This window comes from Bombina bombina, chromosome 7 (assembly GCF_027579735.1).
Source record: "Bombina bombina isolate aBomBom1 chromosome 7, aBomBom1.pri, whole genome shotgun sequence".
Lineage (NCBI taxonomy): Eukaryota > Metazoa > Chordata > Amphibia > Anura > Bombinatoridae > Bombina > Bombina bombina.
This window is the reverse complement of record NC_069505.1, coordinates 32,747,807-32,775,306: the sequence shown is the minus strand read 5'-3', so window position 1 is coordinate 32,775,306 and position 27,500 is coordinate 32,747,807. Positions and strand designations below refer to the sequence as shown.

At 42.9% G+C, this 27,500-nt stretch overlaps 1 protein-coding gene across 3 annotated transcripts in view; it reads right to left on the bottom strand.

Annotated features, from left to right (window-relative positions):
• The window catches only part of C7H11orf68 (chromosome 7 C11orf68 homolog), a 136,998-nt gene that overhangs the window by 40,255 nt on the left and 69,243 nt on the right, over positions 1-27,500 (bottom strand). For 2 of the 3 annotated variants that reach the window (XM_053720009.1, XM_053720011.1), the window contains exon 2: positions 22,454-22,598. The gene's annotated coding sequence lies outside the window, so the exon portion shown is untranslated. Of the gene's footprint in view, positions 1-22,453; positions 22,602-27,500 lie in introns of all 3 variants that reach the window. The other variant, XM_053720010.1, reaches the window with a different exon arrangement.

The following is a 27,500-nucleotide window of genomic DNA, read 5'->3' as shown; positions in this document are numbered from 1 at the left end:
TCCTAGCCTGTATTAAGGTATCAATAACCGACTCCGAGAAGCCACGCTTTGATAGAATCAAGCGTTCAATCTCCATGCAGTCAGCCTCAGAGAAATTAAATTTGGATGTTTGAAAGGACCCTGAATTAGAAGGTCCTGTCTCAGAGGTAGAGACCACGGTGGACAGGACGACATGTCCACTAGGTCTGCATACCAGGTCCTGCGTGGCCACGCAGGCGCTATCAGAATCACCGAAGCTCTCTCCTGTTTGATCTTGGCAATCAAACAAGGAAGCATCGGGAATGGTGGAAACACATAAGCCATGTTGAAGACCCAAGGGGCTGTCAGAGCATCTATCAGCACCGCTTCCGGGTCCCTGGACCTGGATCCGTACGCCATGAGATCCAGATCTGGTTTGCCCCAACGAAGAATCAGTTGAGCAAAGACCTCCGGATGAAGTTCCCACTCCCCCGGATGAAAAGTCTGGCGACTTAGAAAATCCGCCTCCCAGTTCTCTACGCCTGGGATGTAAATTGCTGACAGGTGGCAAGAGTGAGACTCTGCCCAGCGAATTATCTTTGAGACTTCCAACATCGCTAGGGAACTTCTGGTTCCCCCTTGATGGTTGATGTAAGCCACAGTCGTGATGTTGTCCGACTGAAATCTGATGAACCTCAGAGTTGCTTACTGAGGCCAAGCTAGGAGAGCATTGAATATTGCTCTTAATTCCAGAATATTTATTGGGAGGAGTTTCTCCTCCTGAGTCCATAATCCCTGAGCTTTCAGGGAGTTCCAGACTGCGCCCCAGCCTAGAAGGCTGGCGTCTGTTGTTACAATCGTCCAATCTGGCCTGCGAAAGGTCATCCCCTTGGACAGATGTGGCCGAGAGAGCCACCATAGAAGAGAATCTCTGGTCTCTTGATCCAGACTTAGTAGGGGGGACAAATCTGAGTAATCCCCGTTCCACTGACTTAGCATGCACAATTGCAGCGGTCTGAGATGCAGGCGCGCAAATGGTACTATGTCCATTGCCGCTACCATTAAGCCGATTACTTCCATGCACTGAGCTACTGACGGGTGTGGAATGGAATGAAGGACACGGCAAGCATTTAGAAGTTTTGATAACCTGTCCTCCGTCAGGTAAATTTTCATCTCTACAGAATCTATAAGAGTCCCTAGAAAGGGAACTCTTGTAAGTGGTAATAGAGAACTCTTTTCCACGTTCACCTTCCACCCATGCGACCTCAGAAATGCCAGAACTATCTCTGTATGAGACTTGGCAGTTTGAAAACTTGACGGTTGTATCAGAATGTCGTCTAGGTACGGAGTCACCGCTATGCCTCGCGGTCTTAGTACCGCCAGAAGTGAGCCCAGAACTTTTGTTGATTCTTGGAGCCGTAGCTAATCCGAAGGGAAGAGCTACAAACTGGTAATGCCTGTCTAGGAAAGCAAATCTTAGGTACCGATAATGATCCTTGTGAATCGGTATGTGAAGGTAGGCATCCTTTAAATCCACTGTGGTCATGTACTGACCCTCTTGGATCATGGGAAGGATGGTTCGAATAGTTTCCATTTTGAATGATGGAATTCTTAGAAATTTGTTTAGGATTTTTAAGTCCAAGATTGGTCTGAAGGTTCCCTCTTTCTTGGGAACCACAAATAGATTTGAATAGAATCCCTGCCCGTGTTCCGTCCGCGGAACTGGGTGGATCACCCCCATTAGTAAAAGGTCTTGTACACAGCGTAGAAACGCCTCTTTCTTTATTTGGTTTGCTGATAACCTTGAAAGATGAAATCTCCCTCGTGGAGGAGAAGTTTTGAAGTCCAGGAGATATCCCTGAGATATGATCTCCAACGCCCAGGGATCCTGGACATCTCTTGCCCAAGCCTGGGCGAAGAGAGAAAGTCTGCCCCCCACTAGATCCGTTTCCGGATAGGGGGCCCTCTCTTCATGCTGTCTTGGGGGCAGCAGCAGGTTTCTTGGCCTGCTTGCCCTTGTTCCAGGACTGGTTAACTTTCCAGCCCTGCCTGTAACGAGCAACAGCTCCTTCCTGTTTTGGAGCGGAGGAAGTTGATGCTGCTCCAGCCTTGAAGTTACGAAAGGCACGAAAATTAGACTGTTTGGCCTTTGATTTGGCCCTGTCCTGAGGTAGAGCATGGCCCTTACCTCCCGTAATGTCAGCTATAATTTCTTTCAAGCCGGGCCCGAATAAGGTCTGCCCTTTGAAAGGAATATTAAGCAATTTAGATTTAGAAGTCACGTCAGCTGACCAGGATTTAAGCCATAGCGCTCTGCGCGCTTGGATGGCGAATCCGGAGTTCTTAGCCGTAAGTTTGGTTAAATGTACGACGGCATCAGAAACAAATGCGTTAGCTAGCTTAAGTGCTTTAAGCTTGTTCATAATTTCATCCAATGGAGCTGTGCGAATGGCCTCTTCCAGAGACTCAAACCAGAATGCCGCCGCAGCAGTGACAGGCGCAATGCATGCAAGGGGCTGTAAGATAAAACCTTGTTGAACAAACATTTTCTTAAGGTAACCCTCTAATTTCTTATCCATTGGATCTGAAAAGGCACAACTATCCTCCACCGGGATAGTGGTACGCTTAGCTAAAGTAGAAACTGCTCCCTCCACCTTAGGGACCGTCTGCCATAAGTCTCGTGTGGTGGCGTCTATAGGAAACATTTTCCTAAATATGGGAGGAGGGGAAAAGGGCACACCAGGTCTATCCCACTCCTTGCTAATAATCTCTGTAAGCCTTTTAGGTATAGGAAACACGTCAGTACACACCGGTACCCGCATAGTATCTATCCAACCTACATAATTTTTCTGGAATTTCAACCGTGTTACAATCATTCAGAGCCGCTAATACCTCCCCTAGCAATATGCGGAGGTTCTCAAGCTTAATTTTAAAATTAGAAATCTCTGAATCCAGTCTCCCTGGATCAGATCCGTCAGCCACAGAATGAAGCTCTCCGTCTTCACGTTCTGCAAACTGTGACGCAGTATCTGACATGGCTCTCACCTCATCCGCGCGCTCTGTCCGTAACCCAGAGCTATCGCGCTTGCCTCTTAATTCTGGCAATTTAGATAATACTTCTGTCATAACAGTAGCCATGTCTTGCAAAGTGATTTGTAAGGGCCTCACTGATGTACTTGGCGCCACAAAATCACGCACCTCCTGAGCGGGAGGCGAAGGTACTGACACGTGAGGAGAGTTAGTCGGCATAACTTCCCCCTCGTTGTCTGGTGATAATTTCTTTACATGTAAAGATTGACTTTTATTTAAAGTAGCATCAATGCAATTAGTACATAAATTTCTATTGGGCTCCACATTGGCCTTTAAACATAGTGAACAAAGAGATTCATCTGTGTCAGACATGTTTAAACAGACTAGCAATGAGACTAGCAAGCTTGGAAATACTTTTCTAAATAAATTTACAAGCAATATAAAAAACGCTACTGTGCCTTTAAGAAGCACAAAAAGCTGTCACAGTTGAAATAACAATGAACCAAAATAGTTATAGCAACCAATTTTTCACAGTAAATGTATTAAGTTAGCAAAAGATTGCACCCACCAGCAAATGGATGATTAACCCCTTAAAGTGAAGGTCAAGTCTGGGGTTGTGCTTAGCAGTTTTCAATATGTTAGCTAAAATCAGTATGAGGTTCATTCATCAAATTATAGATAAATACAATCAAAAGTTTTATTTTTTACGATTTGAATCAGCTCCGTTTCAGCTGTATAATCCGCCCGTCACAGTGCCTTTATTGATTGACATTTTTTCGTTCCAATCTTTTGTTTACCCCCGTGGCGTCCAGCCCCTTTTCTGTTTCGTCATTGAAACATTATGCGCATGCGTGTAAATAAACAGGGCATCATCATGGGCATGCTCATTCATGTAACGCTCATGCGTTGTCTGCTCACAGAATTGTTGTTACATTGAATTGACAGCATCGCTCTCCCGCATCATAGCAAATTAGCTGCGATCTATAAGAACAGGTAAAAATGAAGACGCTGCTCATCTAACCAACGAATTGTGATACATTATAATAGATATCTATTAATAATTTGCGAATAATCAAGATATTAATGTATTGGGCTAACATAGTAAATAATAATTATCTTGCTTCACCGTTGTCAACAATATACGCTCGATCCTGCATAATATAAATAATGGTTCCAAAAATCTATATTACGCATGCGCATTTGAAACAACACACGGGTGCATGAGCGTAGTCCGCTTGAAAGAAAGAATGCGGTGTCATAACAGCAGAATAAGGAAGTGTTGTATGGGCGGAGCTCATGGCGATAACGGAGGTACATTAGAAAAACATTTTATTTGCAAAGGATGCGTTATTTACAGATATAAAGTGAGCGACTAAAGTGTTTTTAACATAAGCTTCCAAATGATGTATTGAGAATCACAAAAATTGACCTTCACTTTAATACCCAAAAACGGATTAACAATTTAATAATTAACGTTTTTCTCACAGTCAAAACACACTGTCACAGGTCTGCTGTGACTGATTACCTCCCTCAAAATGAATTTTGAAGACCCCTGAGCTCTCTAGAGACGATCTGGATCATGGAGGATGAAGTAGACAGATTGTGACTGAATTTTTACTGCGCAAAAAAGCGCTAAAATAGGCCCCTCCCACTCATATTACAACAGTGGGGAAGCTCAGAAAACTGTTTCTATGCAGAAAACAAAGATGGCCATGTGGTAAAAATCATGCCCCAATAAGTTTTATCACCAAGTACCTCACAAAAAACGATTAACATGCCAGTAAATGTTTTAAACATACATTTGAAAAGTTATGAATTGTTATTAATAAGCCTGCTACCAGTCGCTTTTACTGCAGTTAAGGCTCATACATTATTTCAGTATTAACAGTATTTTCAGAGTCAATTCCATTCCTTAGAAAGAATACATTCAGTGTACACACACTCATCAGCCTAATACCAGTCGCTATCACTGCATTTAAGGCTGAACTTACTTTACAATGGTATCAGCAGTATTTTCTCAGTCAATTCCATTCCTCAGAAAAATAATTTACTGCACATACCTCATTTGCAGGGGGGGGCCTGCATGCTATTCCCCTTCTCTGAAGTTACCTCACTCCTCAGATGAGAACAGCCAGTGGATCTTAGTTACGTCTGCTAAGATCATAGAAAAACGCAGGCAGTTTCTTCTTCTAATGCCTGCCTGAGAATAAACAGCACACTCCGGTGCCATTTAAAATAACAAACTTTGATTGTAGAAATAAACTAAGTTAAAAAACACCACAGACCTCTCACAGCGACCTATCTCAGTTAGGCTGCAAGAGAATGACTGAATATGACATGTGAGGGGAGGAGCTATGTAGCAGCTCTGCTGGGTGATCCTCTTGCAGCTTCCTGTTAGGAAGAGATATATTCCATAAGTAATGGATGACCCGTGGAGCTGACTACACTTAACAAGAGAAATGAAAAATAAACAAAAACAAAATTTATGCTTACCTGATAAATTCCTTTCTCCTGTAGTGTGGTCAGTCCACGGGGGTCATCATTACTTCTGGGATATTAACTCCTCCCCAACAGGAAGTGCAAGAGGATTCACCCAGCAGAGCTGCCATATAGCTCCTCCCCTCTACGGCACACCCAGTCATTCGACCGAGAACCAACGAGAAAGGAGAAGCCAAAGGGTGCAGTGGTGACTGGAGTATAATTTAAAAATTTAGACCTGCCATAAAAACAGGGCGGGACGTGGACTGACTACACTACAGGAGAAAGGAATTTATCAGGTAAGCATAAATTTTGTTTTCTTCTGTTATGTGTGATCAGTCCACGGGTCATCATTACTTCTGGGATACCAATACCAAAGCTAAAGTACACGGATGACGGGAGGGACAGGCAGGCTCATTATACAGAAGGAACCACTGCCTGAAGAACCTTTCTCCCAAAAATAGCCTCCGAAGAAGCAAAAGTATCAAATTTGTAAAATTTGGAAAAAGTATGAAGAGAAGACTAAGTTGCAGCCTTGCAAATCTGTTCAACAGAGGCCTCATTCTTAAAGGCCCAAGTGGAAGCCACAGCTCTAGTAGAATGAGCTGTAATTCTTTCAGGAGAGCTGCTGTCCAGCAGTCTCATAGGCTAAACGTATTATGCTACGAAGCCAGAAAGAGAGAGAGGTAGCCGAAGCCTTTTGACCTCTCCTCTGACCAGAGTACACGACAAACAGGGAAGACGTTTGTCGAAAATCCTTAGTTGCCTGCTAGATAGAACTTTCAGGGCACGAACTACATCCAGATTGTGTAGAAGACGTTCCTTCTTTGAAGAAGGATTTGGACACAAGGATGGAACAACAATCTCTTGATTGATATTCCTGTTAGTGACTACCTTAGGTAAGAACCCAGGTTTAGTACGCAGAACTACCTTGTCTGAGTGAAAGATCAGATAAGGAGAATCACAATGTAAGGCTGATAATTCAGAGACTCTTCGAGCCGAGGAAATAGCCATTAAAAATAGAACTTTCCAAGATAACAATTTTATATCAATGGAATGAAGGGGTTCGAACGGAACACCCTGTAAAACGTTAAGAACTAAGTTTAAACTCCATGGCGGAGCAACAGTTTTAAACACAGGCTTGATCCTAGCTAAAGCCTGACAAAATGCCTGGACGTCTGGATTTTCTGACAGACGCTTGTGTAACAAGATGGACAGAGCTGAGATCTGTCCCTTTAATGAGCTAGCCGATAAACCCTTTTCTAAACCTTCTTGTAGAAAGGACAATATCCTAGGAATCCTAACCTTACTCCAGGAGTAACTCTTGGATTCACACCAGTATAGGTATTTACGCCATATTTTATGGTAAATCTTTCTGGTAACAGGCTTCCTAGCCTGTATAAGGGTATCAATAACCTGACTCAGAAAAACCACGTTTTGATAAAATCAAGCGTTCAATTTCCAAGCAGTCAGCTTCAGAGAAGTTAGATTTTGATGTTTGAAGGGACCCTGTATCAGAAGGTCCTGTCTTAGAGGTAGAGACCAAGGCGGACAGGATGACATGTCCACTAGATCTGCATACCAAGTCCTGCGTGGCCATGCAGGTGCTATTAGAATCACTGATGCTCTCTCCTGTTTGATTTTGGCAATCAATCTAGGAAGCAGCGGGAAGGGTGGAAACACATAAGCCATCCTGAAGTTCCAAGGTGCTGTCAAAGCATCTATCAGAACCGCTCCCGGATCCCTGGATCTGGATCCGTAGCGAGGAAGTTTGGCGTTCTGGCGAGACGCCATGAGATCTATATCTGGTTTGCCCCAACGTCGAAGTATTTGGACAAAGACCTCCGGATGAAGTTCCCACTCCCCCGGATGAAACGTCTGGCGACTCTAGAAATCCGCCTCCCAGTTCTCCACTCCCGGGATGTGGATTGCTGACAGGTGGCAAGAGTGAGACTCTGCCCAGCGAAATATCTTTGATACTTCCATCATTGCTAGGGAGCTTCTTGTCCCTCCCTGATGGTTGATGTAAGCTACAGTCGTGATGTTGTCCGACTGAAACCTGATGAACCCCCGAGTTTTTAACTGGGGCCAAGCTAGAAGGGCATTGAGAACTGCTCTCAATTCCAGAATGTTTATCGGCAGGAGACTTTCCTCCTGACTCCATTGTCCCTGAGCCTTCAGAGAATTCCAGACAGCGCCCCAACCTAGTAGGCTGGCGTCTGTTGTTACAATTGTCCAGTCTGGCCTGCTGAATGGCATCCCCCTGGACAGATGTGGCCGAGAAAGCCACCATAGAAGAGAGTTTCTGGTCTCTTGATCCATATTCAGAGTGGGGGACAAGTCTGAGTAATCCCCATTCCACTGACTCAGCATGCACAATTGCAGCGGTCTGAGATGTAGGCGTGCAAAGGGTACTATGTCCATTGCTGCTACCATTAAGCCGATCACCTCCATGCATTGAGCTACTGACGGGAGTTGAATGGAATGAAGGACACGGCATGCATTTAGAAGCTTTGTTAATCTGTCTTCTGTCAGATAAATCTTCATTTCTACAGAATCTATAAGAGTCCCCAAGAATTGAACTCTTGTGAGAGGAAAGAGAGAACTCTTCTTTTCGTTCACCTTTCCATCCATGCGACCTTAGAAATGCCAGAACTAACTCTGTATGAGACTTGGCAGTTTGAAAGCTTGAAGCTTGTATCAGAATGTCGTCTAGGTACGGAGCTACCGAAATTCCTCGCGGTCTTAGTACCGCCAGAAGGGCACCCAGAACCTTTGTGAAGATTCTTGGAGCCGTAGCCAATCCGAATGGAAGGGCTACAAACTGGTAATGCCTGTTTAAGAAGGCAAACCTTAGATACCGGTAATGATCTTTGTGAATCGGTATGTGAAGGTAAGCATCCTTTAAATCCACTGTGGTCATGTACTGACCCTTTTGGATCATGGGTAAGATTGTCCGAATAGTTTCCATTTTGAACGATGGAACTCTTAGGAATTTGTTTAGGATCTTTAAATCCAAGATTGGCCTGAAAGTTCCCTCTTTTTTGGGAACCACAAACAGGTTTGAGTAAAACCCTTGTCCTTGTTCCGACCGCGGAACCGGATGGATCACTCCCATTAATAATAGATCTTGTACACAGCGTAGAAACGCGTCTTTCTTTATTTGGTTTGTTGACAACCTTGACAGATGAAATCTCCCTCTTGGGGGAGAGAATTTGAAGTCTAGAAGGTATCCCTGAGATATGATCTCTAGCGCCCAGGGATCCTGGACATCTCTTGCCCAAGCCTGGGCGAAGAGAGAGAGTCTGCCCCCCACTAGATCCGGTCCCGGATCGGGGGCCCTCGGTTCATGCTGTCTTAGGGGCAGCAGCAGGTTTCCTGGCCTGCTTGCCCTTATTCCAGGACTGGTTAGGTTTCCAGCCTTGTCTGTAACGAGCAACAGCTCCTTCCTGTTTTGGTGCAGTGGAAGTTGATGCTGTTCCTGCTTTGAAATTCCGAAAGGGACGAAAAATAGACTGTCTAGCCTTAGCTTTGGCTTTGTCTTGAGGTAGAGCGTGGCCCTTACCCCCTGTAATGTCAGCAATAATTTCTTTCAAACCGGGCCCAAATAAAGTTTGCCCCTTGAAAGGTATATTAAGTAATTTGGACTTAGAAGTTACATCAGCCGACCAGGATTTTAGCCACAGCGCCCTACGTGCCTGAATGGCGAATCCTGAATTCTTAGCCGTAAGTTTGGTTAAATGTACTACGGCCTCCGAAATGAATGAATTAGCTAGTTTAAGGACTCTAAGCCTGTTTGAAATCTCATCTATAGTTATTGAGTCAAGAGTCTCTTCCAGGGACTCGGACCAAAAAGCGGCCGCGGCCGTGACAGACGCAATACATGCAAGGGGTTGCAATATAAAACCTTGTTGAACAAACATTTTCTTAAGGTAACCCTCTAATTTTTTATCCATTGGATCTGAAAAGGCACAGCTATCCTCCACCGGGATAGTGGTACGCTTAGCCAGAGTAGAAACCGCTCCCTCCACCTTAGGGACCGTCTGCCATAAGTCCCGTGTGGTGGCGTCTATTGGAAACATTTTTCTAAACACAGGAGGGGGGGGAAAGGGTACACCGGGCCTATCCCACTCCTTAGTAATTATCTCTGTAAGCCTCTTAGGTATAGGAAATACGTCAGTACTCGCCGGTACCGCATAATATCTATCCAGCCTACATAATTTCTCTGGGTTTGCAACGGTGTTACAATCATTCAGAGCTGCTAATACCTCCCCTAACAGTACACGGAGGTTTTCGAGTTTAAACTTAAAATTAGAAATGTCTGGGAGGGGCGGAGCTTGGCCACGCTTGTAAATGGCCGCACACTGATTTAGCTCTGAAGCCTTAAAACTCTTGTTATAGGTATAAGTAGCTCACAGCAAGTTGGAACCCGCTCAAAATATAATAATTAACACCCTAGACCGAACCGGACATTTTCTGCAGTAAGTTTGGAGGAAATAACAGTGGCAGAAACCTTTCCATAAGCGGAGCACAGTGGGGCCTAGGCTGAAAAAGAAGCAGCAACAGCGGAGGTCACGCTCGACAAGAAACTGCTTACTTAACACTTGGATCAACGCAGCTATTTACCGAAGGCTAAACCAGGCCGACTTTGATCCAGTTTCCCCACGGACTTGAGCAGAGGAGTGAGAGAACACGCTGCATTGGGGACATCGAGGTGTGTTCGGCCTACAGTTTCCGCCTGTACACAGGAGCGGGATGGGAGCCGGGGGTAGCAGCACATAAACGAGAGAGAGACGCCCGGCAAAAGGCACAGATTGGTAGGCCCGGAGCTGGAAGGGAACCAGCAGTGGCGGTAAAACCAAGAGCCGCAACTAGTGAAGAGTTCCCGCGCCACACTATAACTCAGTGCCGGTCTGTCTGAGGCTGAACGAATTGTCCCACCGAAACAACATACAGGTACACCACATAGAGGATAGGGGTGGCATGTCTGATAAGCCCTAGCAGGAGAGGGGTAATATGTAAACAATAAAAGACCTGCTGACAAGTTGCGACAGCACAGTGAGACCCTATGGAATTGCATATATGAAAAGAGCCTAAAATCTCCCCAGTTAGCAGTAATAAGCAGACATTGTTTATAGCAGCCTAATTGAACACACTGAGCCACTTTGGTCATTATAACTGGCAGAAGCATAAGGAGGAACTGTAAGCAGATCTCACATAACTATCAGACTGTGTAATCCATCATACCTGCCTTTACAGCATTTTTTAGGCATACAGTCAATCACTTAATACACTGGGGTAACCCCCCCCCCGCACCGCTGGGGTACTCCTGCACCCTGGAAAATGGCCAACAGGCGCATAGTTTAAGCCGCCCAAGGGCTCACAGACATCTAATAGGAGAATTATTTAATTGCAGCAGACACCATACGTAATGCTCACAAAGAGGCACAAGAAAGTGGTAAACACTCTGCAGCAGTAACAGACATCTAATCTGGAACTCCAGCAACCCTCATACTCACCAGAGATGACATTAAACACCTGTCATCCAAACATGACATCCATGAAGCCATGATGGATTCAAGCTTATGTTTGGGGGAACTAAAGAAAGACATTACAGCAGTTGATCATAGAGTTTCCCAGATGGAAGAGGTACAGGAAACCATGCGCTCAGACCTCCAACACCAAGCCAGCTGTATACAATCCCAAGACGCAACTGTCCAGATTTTAACCGAGAGGATTGAGACCCTGGAAAACAGGAGCAGGGCGCAATAATTTGAGATTGCGCGGAGTGCCTGAAACGGTAAACCCACCTGAAATAGGCCAATACATACAAGACTTTTTCAAATTTCTTAAGGGTGCCCCTGCCGCTGCAGACATACAAGTGAAAGAGCACACAGGCTCTTAGGCCCAGACCACCGGCCAGGGCCCCACCAAGGGACATAATCATCAAATTACTCTCCTATAAAGGATAAAGAAGAGATCCTCCGGCTTTCCAGAAACACAACACCCTCTTACATATGAAGGTGCAGAAATACAAGTCTACTCGGGACTTATGTCCCGCAACTCTCCAGAAACGAAGAGAGTTGCGCTACATTACCTCCTGCCTCAATGAACAGCAAATCCAATACAGGTGGGATTCCCCACCTGTATTATCGCATCGAGGAACGCTCGACAGCAATCTACAAATCCCAGAAGACCTGCACACCTCTAAACCAAACTTTTGGGATTACAGATCAGAGCACCAAATATCCGGTTGCCCTGCCCAGCCAGATCCTGATGTTAACAGAGAAGGGTGTGATTCGGGGGTCGAGATTAAACTATATGAAGCCTGATATCCTACACCAGTGACCTAGTATTTGGTACGCTGGTAGACCACTACTCAACACAGAACGCCCTACCTACCCGGATTGAACAGTCCCACACTCTTCAGGAACGGATAAGTTAAAAGACTGCCTATTCCAATCTGTGAAATATTGCTTAGTTACACAACTTTCCCCTTTAGTTTTGCATCTTAGAGCCTAGCATTAGATACATCTGTACCTCATTTGGACTGTTTACGCACTGAGAGACATGGACAGATACTTGAACTTGATGTATTACATAATAGCATGTCCCTCGATAGTATAGCTCTAACTGGTTATTTGTGGTTTAAAAGTTGCTGTCATATTGATGCTTATGTTCACAATTTATCACACACTGAAATAATTTCTGTCCATAGGGCGGGATCCATGGGTCTAACCGACTGATCTTTTCTCTCTCCCCCCTAGATCTAGCAGTTAGTTCATATAATAAAATAATACAGAATGTAAGCAAATAGAATACATGAGCTGCGGGACGGGGAAATAGTCATTTGGAATACGTAGCATTTGATTAGGGACAACCAAAGAGCCCCTCATGAGCCGAACTGGAGACCTATGGTTCAACACATATAATATACTATTAAAAAAGAGGGAAAAAAAAGAAAAAAGAAGAGAAGGAAAAAAAAATAAATAAAAAAAAATGCTCTAGTTAGAAACTAATTTGCCCACTGAGGCGATAACTGGGAATAGAGTGAGGAAGAATTTAGCAAATTATAAGTTAATATATATTGGGTGGGGTTTTACTGTTCGGGTACTGTATATAAAGTTTGTAATTACATGTGGGGGCTGTGTTGATGGACTGTCAGAAAACTTGTTCTTGGGAGGGACAGTCCAAACTAGTCCTTCATCCATATCTGTGTTCCGACATATGTTAAATGTTATTTTTTTTTTAGTTACTTTACCTACAAGGTCCATATTTCTGTTAATCTATAGTTACAAGAGTATAGAGGCTAATACCTCTTATTGACTTACCTGTTTTATATATAGATACCTATCCCCTCTCCTCTAACCCATACCCTCAGACTCTCTTGTGTTTCGTGTGAGAATCCAACTTTTGACTGTCTGGTCCCTGCTGGGAATTCTCCCATATCTGCTCTCTCTTCCCCTATCCCTCTGACTAATATACCTCTCCTCTTTAGATCTCTCATATCCTCCTAAACTTGCCCTCACCTCCTTCCCTCGTCTTACTAGCTCTCCTTTTTCTACATCTCAAACCCTATCTCTCTGTCCCTTCACCTACCCCTTTCCCTCATCTCCCTTGTTCTCCACCTTACCCTCCTCCCACCTCCCCCCTTTTTTTTTTTTTTTCTTCTTTCTCTTCTCTCCCACCCACCCCACTCACCGCAATGGCGCCACCCGCAACCACATAATAGAGCCCGTAGCCTGGACCTACTCACAGTAAATGTTAAAGGGCCTAAACAACCCGGGGAAACTTTCAATTATCACAAGAGATTTGCATAGAATGGGTGGTGACATCATTTTTATCCAAGAAACCCACTACTCAAAATATAGGGAACCAAAGTGGTTTAGCAGACATTACCCAGTAGCTGACTTGCCTCTGGACCCTCCAAAAAGAATGGAGTAGGCATTTTGTTCCACAGCGGTGTCCCCTTCCAAGCGGAGCAAACGCTGAAAGACCCTAAAGGAAGATATATAATTACGACAGGTAGACTGTATGGCAGACCCATGACCCTTGGCCAATCTATACCTTCCAAATAAGGCTCAAACGTATTTTTAAGAAAGTAATGCAGCGTATTCCTGGAAATACAAAAAGGTTCCTCTATATGGGAGGTGACTTTAATGTCTCGCTGAATCCCAGCCTAGACACATCGGACGGCCCTCCACGCTCCTCAAAAGATAACAAAGCATCTGATTCCGGTCTTTGAGAGACTTGGGAGTCCACGACGTCTGGCGTACTTTCCACCCATTGGATAAAAACTATACTTTTTATTTCACATCCCCACAGGAAGTACACCAGGATCGATTAACCTTTTTTTCCGACTCCACGGGTCTGGGAGTGATAACGAGTAGTAGTAGATCAATACAATCACGTGGTCGGACCATGCTTCCGGTCAAATGCACTATTAACTGGGGCCAGATACTCGCCAATTACTCCTTACGTCTGGAGACTTGATGAGTATCTCCTAGACGACAAAATTTTAAGGGCTCTGGATCTGCATAAAAACATAGAGGAATACTTCCTCCTAAATGCAGACGAGCACTATGGATAGCTCTGTTATCTGGGAAGCCCACAAGGGTGTGATCAGAGGCCGGCTGATCGGATACAGCGCAGCTAAACGCAAATCCAAAAGAGAAGGCCTATGGTGCACTGTTAGCACAAGTATCACAAAAAGAAACTAGCACATAAAGAAAAACCCGATGACCGAGCACTGCAAACAGAGCTAACAACAGCCAGATCAGCACTGCTACACCATCTGCAAGAAGAGCAGCACATAAAAGCGCTCATACTGCGTCAAAAGTTCTTTGAACATAGCAACAAAGCAGGGGAGGTTCTTGGCCCGAGCACTGACACGGAAAAGATTGCGCTCGTTTGTCTATGAATCTACAGATAAACAGGGGATAACGCATTAAAGAAGGTCAAGCCATAGCAAATTATCTTTGGCAATTTCTATAAAACTTTATACAACATACATACAGCAGGGGATCCACAGGGAGAACCCCGAGATGGACAACTTATAGAGAACGGGAGACCCTTGCCTATATCGAAATGCAAACTTACCATCTCTGTCGGCTGAACAGGCAAGCCAAGTTAGAAGCGCCGATTAGCAATGGAAGAGGTCCTGGCAGCTATCAAATGCCTTCCAGCGGGCAAAAGCCCCGGGCCCCGATGGGTTTTTGGCATGCGCTAATACAAAAAATTTTGCCGGTATACTGATGCCTCACCTGCTGCGGGGGTGTTCATCAAACCGACTTTCCGAAACATCCACCCACTACTACCGAGTACGATGCTTGGAGGCTTACATCTCAGTAATTCCCAAACCTGGGCAAACCAGAAAATCTGCCCAGCAGTTACAGACCAATATCACTGCATAACTCTGACGTTAAGATTTGGCTAAAGGTAATAGCTAGCCGCCTCCAAAAATTTCTGCCCCAGCTGGTCTCCACGGACCAAGCAGGGTTTGTCCCTGCTAGAGAAGCGCGGGGATAACACCCTCAGAGTGATCCAACTGATCGCACATGCTGCACAGGCCAATTCCGCTCCGTTGTTGTTGTCTCGACGGACGCGGAAAAGGCCTTTGATCGGGTCAATTGGGACCTTCATTGCAGCATACTCTAGTTAAAGGTGGGTTTTGGAAAGCGTTTTGTAAAATATATATTCTCCCTATATTCCATCCCGAACGCCAAAGTGCGGGGGGGTGAATGGACTGTTTCTCAGAGGCTTTTCAGATCTCAAATGAACGCGACAGGGATGTCCCCTCTCTCGCCTCTACAATTTGCCTTGGTAATGAGGTCCTGGGCCTCAGAATACGCCAAGAACTCTGAGATATGTTGGATACCGAACAGGAGTTGTGGAACACAAACTGGCTATGTAGCCGACGATGTTGCTCCTGACCTTAGCCACAATGACTCTTCTTTGCGGGAATCACTAGCCGAGTTCGAGAAATTCGGGAAGGTGTCAGACTTTTCGCTTAATCTCTCCAAGTCTGAGATGTTGAACATTTCAATACCTGGAGATAGCCTTTGCATCCCACAACGACCGTTACCCTCTAAAAATTGCTACAAAGCATTTAAAAATACTTGGGTGTCATGCTGCTCCCACGATCAGAGAAATAGTTAACACAAACTATAAACATATAAGAGAGGAAGTAACCCGAGATTTGACATCCCGGAAGAACAAAACCATCTCATGGATGGGGGAGAATCCCAAGTAGCAAAAATGAACATCTTACCCAGGGTTCTATATATTATGCAGGCGATCCCCCTCTCGTCAGCAGAGCACATAATTCACCAAATTCAATCACACTGGAGACTTATGTGTGGAATGGTCTGAGACCAAGGATCAATAAAAGAACAATGTACCTCCCTAGAGACCGAGGAGGGAGCGGGTGTCCCTAGATTGAGTGAATACCTTAAAGCCATCCAACTGCAACATTTAGTGGAATGGTGTCATGGCTCATCCAACCAAGGCATGGATAGGCCTAGACAGAGAGATCCTTCAAAGGGGAAATGTAGGGCTCCCCTCGCGTGGATCAACCCAGCGCATCGCCCCAATTGGGATCTCACAGTATCCTCTGATTGGACGATGTGCTGCGTAATTGGGACAAATTGATTAAGTCAAAGACCATATATATCCACCCCCCCTCTCGCCGGTGACACCTGTTTCGGGAAAATCCAGATTATGGATTGCGAACAAAAATTACTCTCTGGGATGTCCCTACACACTAGCTGAAACCGCGATTTTCGAACACCAATAATAGGGGAATAAAATTAAGCCACAAGCGAATTGGCTGATTGGGATAGCGACCTGTTCTCTTCGTGTTCAGAACAAAGCACAATTTAATCACTACTTTCATACCCACGGGATAGAGAGAACCGCTAATTAGACAGAAAAACAACCCTTTGAAGCCCTCTGTACCTCTCCGAGCTTACCGAAACATCTTATTTTCGAATCTATATAAACTGCTATTGGAAGGTGGAGATGACATACTCCCATCCTATGTGCCGCCTGGCAACAGGAATTAGGTCTCGAACCTGACTCAGGAGCGTGGAGGTCTATCTTTCGGAAAGCGAAACGAGCATGGTCTCGATGAGACTTCAGGAACTACATTTTAAGTTCCTGAGCAGAATGGTACCTCACGCCACAGAGGCTGAAAAAAATCTACTCCGCACACAGGGCCGGAGGGTGTTTGGAGAGATTGCGGAGAAGAGGGTTCTAATGCTGCACATTGGTGGCACTGTCCCTGCATACAGCCCTTCTGGAGCGAGGATTTTCGGGAATGTAGCAAAGTGCTTGAAATTAACATACCTCCGGATCCCAAAGATCTTTATATACTATAGAGCTACCTAAAATTGCTAGTGGAAGCAAAACGGCACCTACTCCTCCTGATGTTAAATTGCGCAAAGGGACTTATACCAAAATATTGGAGAGTCACTACACACACCCAGCCTTGAGGAGTGGAAGGGGCCGGGGTCTGGACTTACTAAAACTTGTAAAGGTTTCACTACATGAGGACAGGGAAGCTGGAAATACATGAGTACATGGTTCTTATCTGGGAGGGGTAAGACTCTATAGAACACGACATAACAGGGTGTTTGGTATGGATTCACGACGACAGAATATGTGGGATGCTTGGGTCTCCTTGAACAAACCTACGGTTTAAAGTTCTCAGACAACAGATAAACATCCCCCCCCCCCTCTACCCCCTTTTTTTTTTTTTTTTTTTTTTTTTTTTTGTTTTTGTCTTCCCCTCCCCCTTTTCACCCCCTCCAGTCATGTATCCCCCTCCTCCCCAGTATAGTAATTCTGTTCCCTCTCTGCCACCCCCCCTTCTTCTTCCCCCTTCCTTTCTCCCCCCCCTTTTTTCCATGTCTTACTGCAAAATACTCAAAGATCATCCAGAGCTGACGCGGTTCGGGCCCATCTGTATTAGCGCTGCAGTTACAGCCTTATTGGGCTGTACATGAGGTGTTTTTTTGGGGCCTGATGGCGTGAGCCTCAAAATATCTTTGCCTATGAGAGGGCAACTCACTAAGCTAAATGTATAAACATTGAACATGGCAAATGTGATAATGTGGTTATATATCATTTGTTTACCTCTATTCACTTTCTTTGATATATTGTTAATATCTTGTTGATAAACATATTGTTTGATGCATTTATTGTAAATGATGTCAATTTATAATGTTCACTCAATAAAGCTTTATAAAAAAAAAAAAAAAAAAAATTAGAAATGTTTGAATCCATTCTATTGGGATCAGAACCGTCACCTGCAGATTGAAGCTCTCCGTCCTCATGTTCAGCATACTGTGACGCAGTATCAGACATGGCCCTATTATCAACAGCGCACTCTGTTCTCACCCCAGAGTGGATCACGCTTTCCTCTTAGTTCTGGTAATTTAGCGCCAAAACTTCTAACATCAAATAAATGAAATGTCATTAGAAAGCCTGTTGCTAGTCACTGCAAATTTAGGCTAAAGACTTATGCATACAGTATTATCCCAGTGAAGTGCCATTCCCAGAATACTGAAGTGTAAATATACAATACATGACAGCCTGATACCAGTTGGCTACTACTGCATTTAAGGCTGAGCTTACATTATATCGGTATGGCAGAATTTTCTCAGTCAATTCCATTGTCAGAGAAATAATATGCTGCTACATAACCTCTTTGCAGATTAACCTGCCCCGCTGTCCCCTGATCTGAAGTTTACCTCACTCCTCAGATGGCCGAGAACAGCAATATGTCTTAACTACGCCGGCTAAAATCATACAAATAACTCAGGTAGATTCTTCTTCAAATTCTACCAGAGAAGGAACAACACACTCCGGTGCTGTTATAAAATAACAAACTTTTGATTGAAGGTATAAAACTAAGTATAATCACCACAGTCCTCTCACACATCCTATCTATTAGGTTGGGTGCAAGAGAATGACTGGGTGTGACGTAGAGGGGAGGAGCTATATGGCAGCTCTGCTGGGTGAATCCTCTTGCACTTCCTGTTGGGGGAGGAGTTTAATATCCCAAAGTAATGATGACCCGTGGACTGACCACAACTTAACAGGAGAAATAGACTGGTACCCGGTAACAACCCTATATACAAACGGGTTGCTATGGAAAACGGAGGTATTACACATAGTGTCACTTCCAATGATCATATAAAAATTAAGCTGATGCAATGAACTTAGACAAATGTAAACTATATACAGGTGAGTGTAAGTGTACTACCTTGTTCATGAAGACAATAGCTAAACATGGACAGAAACTCCTGAACTAGACGTAAAAATATTTTTAGTCATAAGAAAATACAAGGTAGGTATTGGAATTAGTCGCAGCTCATACTGCCCTGTGTGTATCTCCTAAACTAATAAAATTAAAAAATGAAGAAATAAAAGAAATTCTGAAAACTATATCGTATTGAAGTGACACTGTTAGTGTCATGCATTATAAACATTAGGATATTAGATAAGGATCATATCACTAGTGTGGTAACCATACTGACTAAACTTTGTGTTAGAACCATGTTGGCTACATTATGCTTGATATATGATCATCCATAGGTAAAGTGTAATATAACACAGCTATAACCTGTGATGCAATTCCAACACAAATTGGTCACAATTCCGTGCCAAAAATGTTATTGGTCAGTACAATCATCTCTCTCAAGAATCTATTCATTCTAGGCATGCAGGCAGTCATCCATTAAATCTCTGTAAATGTATTATACACAGGCTTAATACCCTCAGACATAGACCTTGAAGGACATAACTTAGAACCACATATCGCTGAATATGTATAGTGGATCACCACTAGTATAGTATAGTCCACCAATGCAGATGTGTTGGTATCCTATAGAACAAACTCAGAAAGCGTGTATTACATGAGTGCCCACCAATGAGTTACTAGACTTCCACACAGTAAGAGGGATACTAATTGCTCCCACTACTGTGTGCTGTGGGCATAGAGTGGGCCATGACACCAACAAGTGGGATCTCTACACACTCTGCACCTAAACAGAGTCACAGCAACATAGGGATGCACCCCAAGTATGTATCACGCTAATCAGAACTATAGGAGTAAATTGAAGTCTGGGGCTGTATTTAATCCCACCAGGGTATATTGTACCCAAACGATAAATCCATTGCCCTCCCGCATCAACAGCATCTTGTTTCGATCTCCCCCTCTCTCCAAAATGGGAACATGATCTATAAGTATGTATCTGATAGAGGAGATGGAGTGGCCTTCCCTGGCACAGTGCCTTGCGACGGGTTGATCCGAATCACCCAGTTGTAGGTGCCATTCTAATGGTGTGCCTGTGGTTGGCCATACGTTCCCTTAAAGTTCCAGAGCATTTTCCTCACATAGAAACTGGAACATGGGCAAAACAACAAGTACAATCTACATGGGGTAGTGGTACATGTTATAGAGGTGTCTAATGACAACATTTTGGTTGTGTATGGGTGGTGGAAAGATTTAGTGTAATCAAGCCGTTACATGTGGTGCACCTTAGACAGCAATATGATCCTTTTATGTTGATCCTTGCCCTGTGGTATAACTCCGTTTGGGATCTGTCTTCACCAACAAGTATTTCAAGTTGGTTCCTCTTTAATAGCCCACCATTGGCTCGAGGTTAATTGCAAAAAAAAGGTCTTGGATCTGAGGACACGATTGGCTAATGAGACCGAAGTATCTGTCCTGTTTTCCTAATGCCCGGTGTGAATGTGGTCGAAATGATCAGTTTGTCTGTAGATCCACTCTTAGGTTTACTTTGGATTAGTACGACTGTGTCAGTAATAATACTTCATCAATCATTTCTTTGACCAATCTTGGTTTGTACCCTCTTTGGATGAATTGGTCACCCACTTCAGACAGCTGGGGAGATCCCTGTCACTGTGTCTGAGTTATTGCGCATCGTCCTAATCAATTGTGATTTCACAATGCCCTTCAGTAAGGCTGGAGATGACAACTGTCCACCCTGAGAATTGAGTTATGGTCAGTGGGTTTGTTGTACAAGGTTGTTACCTAAATGCTGTGACTCCTTGTAGATGCTAAGATCTAGTTTATGGTGTGCTCATGAGAGTTCATCTTAAATCTAACAGGGTGTATCAGTACTGTTAAATTGATGAAACCAACTGTGCAGTTCCTCCAGCCCCCCCCCCCCCCCCCCCCGCCACAACCAAGAAATGTCATCAATATGATGGATTTATCACACTTGCCCCATAGGTATATATTCTCAAATTGTGACATAAAAATATTGGCGTATGAGGGGGCCATGGAAGAACCCATTGCCGTACCGGCAATCTGTAAATAAAAATCACTTTCAAAGCGAAAGTAATTTTGATGCAAGCAAAATTCAATAAGGGATAGTACATATTCCACGGCGGTCCCTCATACAGGGGATTACCTGTGAGATGTTCCTTAATTGAGGTCAAACCACTATGATGTGGAATGATGGTATATAAGCTATTGACATCCAGGGTGACCAAAATGTCACCCTGTTGTATAGTTACATTTTGCAACTGTCTGATGAAGTAATTTGTGTCAAGAATGAAAGACCGGGTGTCCCTAACCACAGGTTGTAATAAGATATCCACATACTGGGCTATTGGCTGTAATAAAGATTGCAACAGCAGAAACTATAGGCCGCCCCAGGGGTTTATCTAGCCTTTTGTGGATCTTGGGGATAGTGTACAAGATAGGGATCCTTGGAAACTTAGTAGTACAAAAATCTCTGTGTTCAGAGATGTAACCTTGTTCAAATCCTAACCTGATTAATGTGTCTAACTGTCTTTTGTATTGACCTGTTGGATCTACTGGCAATGGAGTATATGTGAGGTGTCAGCAAGCTGTTCTAGGATGTCTACTCTGTAGTGGGAATAATTCAAAAGGACAATGGCCCCGCCCTTATCAGCGGGCCTAATCACTACAGAAGAGTCACCCTGAAGAGATTGAATGGCATCCCTTTTCTCATGGGATAAGTTGTTTCTCCATGGAGTGTGGATTCTCTCAGTGTCTAAGTCCTGTGTCACCAACCGTATAAACGTTTTGGTACTGGGGCTACAGTTGGAAGGTTCAAAGAACTCTGTATTTTACAATTGAGTTCAGTAGGGGACTTGGAACATATAGTATCTGTATTTTGAAAAAAAATATTTTATTTTCAAAGTTCTACTCAATTGTGACTATCCAATCTTTGATAAAATTCAGAAGTTGAGGTGCTAGGCACAAATGATAGACCTCTGTTAAGTACCTTATATTCATTAGTCCGTGAGGATATGAGAACTGAGGTTAATGACTATATCCTCTGACGTCCTCTTCTGGGGGGTCTGTACCTGGTGCCCCCGCCTGCTTAATGTGGGGTCTGTTGTGCCTCCCCCCTCGTGACCGTGTAGACACCCCTAAAAAAATGACTAGGTGTAGAGTGTAGTCTAGAAGGATGTAGTAAGTTATACTGATCTTGCTACCCATGTGTGCCTGGTGATGAATAAGTTACACTTGACTGAGGTCTCTCTGTATCAGAGGAATCCCCTCCACTAGTGTCTACTGTATCAAACCTCACCCTCCTATTCCTTTGTTTCCTCCTAGGTTGACTATCTCGCAGGGTAGTGGGCCATTTGTAAACCTTACCCTGTATATAGTCGGTGTTGACTGTCTCCAACTTTCTATTCTTAAATATTATAAGATCATTTTTATATTTGTCAATCTGTTGCATAATTTTTGACAGCCAATTTTCTTGTTGGTCATTGGTCAGGGTACTGCTATGAGAAGTTTCAAAAGAATGTATTTCAATTTTAACCTTAGACAATATATCAGTCACTTTTTCAATGACTAAAAGAATTAAGTCTAGTGAACATTAAGAATGTTAACACAATTTTTTCCTAAATTCTGGATAAATCTACTTCTCTTTTTTTCAATTAAATAGAGTATAATAAAGGTTTACAGGAGTCTCACCAGCTGTTCTGGAGATGGGCGCAAAAAGAATGCGGTTGGCATCATCTTGGGTATAAGAGAGCAGTGCCCGTCTGTGCTGCTCTAGCCTGGCAGGTCGTATCCTCCACCTGATGTCCAAGATCGGTAGTCATACTCCTCTGAGAATCTGCTTGAGATGTCATAATGACACAAGGAAAGGAAAAATATAAATGCAATATTGTTGGAAAAAAATCCCTCTATAGTGCTGGGGATATACAATATAGTCCACAGTGCTTGATAAGAGAACAAAAAGTCAAACTTGGGGTTCCGCTGTTCAACAAAATGTAAATAACCAAACCAGCTCTGCCCACCATCTGTCAACTGCCTGGGTGCAATGATGCGATAAGATACACAAAAACATCATTTATGTAAGAACTTACCTGATAAATTCATTTCTTTCATATTAGCAAGAGTCCATGAGCTAGTGACGTATGGGATATACATCCTACCAGGAGGGGCAAAGTTTCCCAAACCTTAAAATGCCTATAAATACACCCCTCACCACACCCACAATTCAGTTTAACGAATAGCCAAGAAGTGGGGTGATAAGAAAAAAGTGCGAAAGCATATAAATAAGGAATTGGAATAATTGTGCTTTATACAAAAAAAAAATCATAACCACCACAAAAAAAGGGCGGGCCTCATGGACTCTTGCTAATATGAAAGAAATGAATTTATCAGGTAAGTTCTTACATAAATAATGTTTTTCTTTCATGTAATTAGCAAGAGTCCATGAGCTAGTGACGTATGGGATAATGACTACTCAAGATGTGGATCTTTCCACGCAAGAGTCACTAGAGAGGGAGGGATAAAATAAAGACAGCCAATTCCTGCTGAAAATAATCCACACCCAGAATAAAGTTTAATGAAAAACATAAGCAGAAGATTCAAACTGAAACCACTGCCTGAAGTACTTTTCTACCAAAAACTGCTTCAGAAGAAGAAAACACATCAAAATGGTAGAATTTAGGAAAAGTATGCAAAGAGGACCAAGTTGCTGCTTTGCAAATCTGATCAACCGAAGCTTCATTCCTAAACGCCCAGGAAGTAGAAACTGACCTAGTAGAATGAGCTGTAATCCTTCGAGGCGGAATGTTACCCGACTCGACATAGGCATGATGAAATAAAGATTTCAACCAAGATGCCAAGAAATGGCAGAAGCTTTCTGGCCTTTTCTAGAACCGGAAAAGATGACAAATAGACTAGAAGTCTTTCGGAAAGACTTAGTAGCTTCAACATAATATTACAAAGCTCTAAAAGCATCCAAAAATGCAATGATTTCTCCTTAGAATTCATAGGATTAGGACATAATGAAGGAACCACAATTTCTCTACTAATGTTGTTAGAATTCACAACCTTAGGTAAAAAAATTCAAAAGAAGTTCGCAGCACCGCCTTATCCTGATGCAAAATCAGAAAAGGAGAATCACAAGAAAGAGCAGATAATTCAGAGACTCTTCTGGCAGAAGAGATGGCCAAAAGAAACAAAACTTTCCAAGAAAGTAATATAACGACCAAAGAATTACATGGGTTCAAAAGGAGGAGCTTGAAGAGCCCCCAGAACCAAATTCAAACTCCAAGGAGGAGAAATTGACTTAATGACAGGTTTTATACGAACCAAAACTTGTACAAAACAATGAATATCAGGAAGATTAGCAATCCTTCTGTGAAAAAGAACAGAAAGAGCAGAGATTTGTCTTTTCAAGGAACTTGCGGACAAACCTTTATCTAAACCATCCTGAAGAAACTGTAAAATTCTCGGTATTCAAAAAGAATGCCAAGAAAAAAGATGAGAAAGACACTAAGAAATATAAGTCTTCCAGACTCTATAATATATCTCTCTAGATACAGATAACTACAGGAGATTTAAAAACCTTATTTAAACGTTTAGATTTAGTATCAAGAGGACCAGAATCCTCTATTTCTAATGCAATTAATACTTCTTTAAATAAAGAACGAATAAATTCCATCTTGAACAAATACAAAGATTTATCAGCATCAACCTCTGAGACAGAAACCTCTGAACCAGAAGAACCATTATCAGTATCAGAATGATGATGTTCATTTAAAAAATTCATCTGAAAAAAGAGAAGTTTTAAAAGACTTTTATGTATACTAGAAGGAGAAATAACAGACATAGCCTTCTTAATGGATTTAAAAAATAAAATCTCTTATGTTATCAGGAACACTCTGAAAATTAGATGTTGACGGAACAGCAACAGGTAAAGTAACAGTACTAAAGGAAATTTTATCTGCATTAATAAGTTTGTCATGACATGCAATACAAACAACAGCTGGGAGAAACAGATACCAAAAATTTATAGCAGATACACTTAGCTTGGTAGCTCCAGCACCGGGCAGCGATTTTCCTGAAGTATCTTCTGACTCAGTTGCAACGTGGAACATCTTGCAATATGTAATAAGAAAAAACAACATATAAAGCAAAATTGATCAAATTCCTTAAATGACAGTTTCAGGAATGGGAAAAAAATGCCAGTGAACAAGCTTCTAGCAACCAGAAGCAATAAATAATGAGACTTAAATAATGTGGAGACAAAAATGATGCCCATATTTTTTAGCACCAAATAGACGCCCACATTATTTGGCGCCTAAATGCTTTGGCGCCAAAAATGACGCTACATCCGGAACGCCGACACTTTTGACGCAAAAAAAAACGTCAAAAAATGACGGCAACTTCCGGCGACACGTATGACGCCGGAAACAGAAAAAAAAAAATTTGCGCCAAGAATGACGCAATAAAATGAAGCATTTTCAGCCCCCGCGAGCCTAACAGCCCACAGGAAAAAAGTCAAATTTTTTAAGGTAAGAAAAAATGATTTGAAACAAATGCATTATCCCAAGTATGAAACTGATTGTCTGAAAATAAGGAATGTTGAACATCCTGAGTCAAGGCAAATAAATGTTTGAATACATATATTTAGAACTTTATAAAAAAGTGCCTAACCATAGCTTAGAGTGTCACAGAAAAATAAGCTTACTTACTTACCCCAGGACACTCATCTACATGTTGTAGAAAGCCAAACCAGTACTGAAACGAAAATCAGCAGAGGGTAATGGTATATATATATAAGAGTATATCGTCGATCTGAAAAGGGAGGTAAGAGATGAATCTCTACGACCGATAACAGAGAACCTATGAAATAGACCCCGTAGAAGGAGATCATTGCATTCAAATAGGCAATACTCTCCTCACATCCCTCTGACATTCACTGCACGCTGAGAGGAAAACCGGGCTCCAACCTGCTGCGGAGCGCATATCAACGTAGAATCTAGCACAAACTTACTTCACCACCTCCATAGGAGGCAAAGTTTGTAAAAACTGAATTGTGGGTGTGGTGAGGGGTGTATTTATAGGCATTTTAAGGTTTGGAAAACTTTGCCCCTCCTGGTAGGAATGTATATCCCATACGTCACTAGCTCATGGACTCTTGCTAATTACATGAAAGAAATAAGGATTGCACTCACAGGTCTTTTTGCAAATAAGTAATAATACTTTAATGTAATGTTTTCGGGGATCTAGTCCCCTTCGTCAGCATACAGAAGTGAGAAAACACACATTATGTATAGTGATAATCAAATAAACATAACTCTTACCAAACTGCGCCAAAATTTCGTGGTGGAACGCATCTTGCGTTCCACAAACAAACAGGCCCGGAAGTGTAAACTCGTTACTTTCGGACGTGTATATTGTGCTATTACTTGGGTGCCAAAAAATATACAATCTTTGTACATATTATAAAACAGTGCACAAATATAAATCACAAATTATGTGTGTGTGTGTGTGTGTGTGTGTATATATATATTATTTGCTTTTAAATCTTAGCTGAGAGCTTGTGAGTGCTGGGTTTTCTATGTGTGTTGTATTAATTTGTTTTGTAATTTTCCCTATGGTTCTTGCACCCAGACCTGGCTGGGGTTAACTGCCTGTGACTCTGGGGACAGCACAGCTTCCTGTGAGTGCCAGTGGCACCCAGGGCTGAGCATGTTGCAGGGTCATGGGATGTGTACCCGGTCCGGTATGAGAGTGCAGTTCCCTTCCGTGTTTTGTATATGTCTAGGGCGATTACATATGCCTGTGCACCTTTCCCCTTGTTCCCAGTTGTTTGGATTTAAAAGCTTGCATTGTATGGCTGTTTTAGGGTCCCAGGTATTGGAAAGGACCTTGACGAGGTACCTGGGCTTGTCCCATTTGGCCAGATGCGGTAACTAACCTTTCCATTTTTGCTTTTAAATCTTAGCTGAGAGCTTGTAAGTGGGTGCTGGGTTTTTTTTTTTTTTTGTTTAAATGATTTTTATTGAAAATTGGTACATTGAAAATGAACAAGATATATAATTTCAGTTACATAACAATAGCAATCGTAGCAGTTCACTGTAAAGACAGTCCATCGTTAATGATTAATCCAATTTCCATAGGTATTTTTGAGATTTTTTTTGGAGGAAGAAGTGAGTCACAACATATCATTGGAAGATATAAAATAATATAGAGGGTGAAAGTAGGCAAGGGTTAGGGAGATGGGGGTTAGGAGGGGGGATAGAGGGGGAGATAGTGTCCCATCTGGTCTATCTTCTCTAAAGTCACGGGGTGGGTGCTGGGTTTATATATATATATATATATATATATATTACTGGGCTAAAAAGCTGCACCCAGGTGGTAAATTCGCCATAGAAACAGGCTAACAATAGTATTGAGCTGGTTGTTCGTTCCTGTGAGTGCACTTCTCTCTGTGTGTATTTAGTCTCCCTATGGGAAAAAGGGGCAACCAGACGTGGACTTCTTGCTCAGTGTGCTTAGAGGAATATGACTACACCTCACTGACGAGGCCCAATGAAGGCCGAAACGATCGTCTGGGGTTGCTGTGTTCCTTGTTCAGAGAGGAATTGCCTGGTATTTCGGCGCTGGACTGACCGTAATAGGCGGGATCAGACTGATATACTACAGGAAAGTTCCTTCTCTGTGAAAAGCATTACTGGGCTAAAAAGCTGCACCCAGGTGGTAAATCGCCATAGAA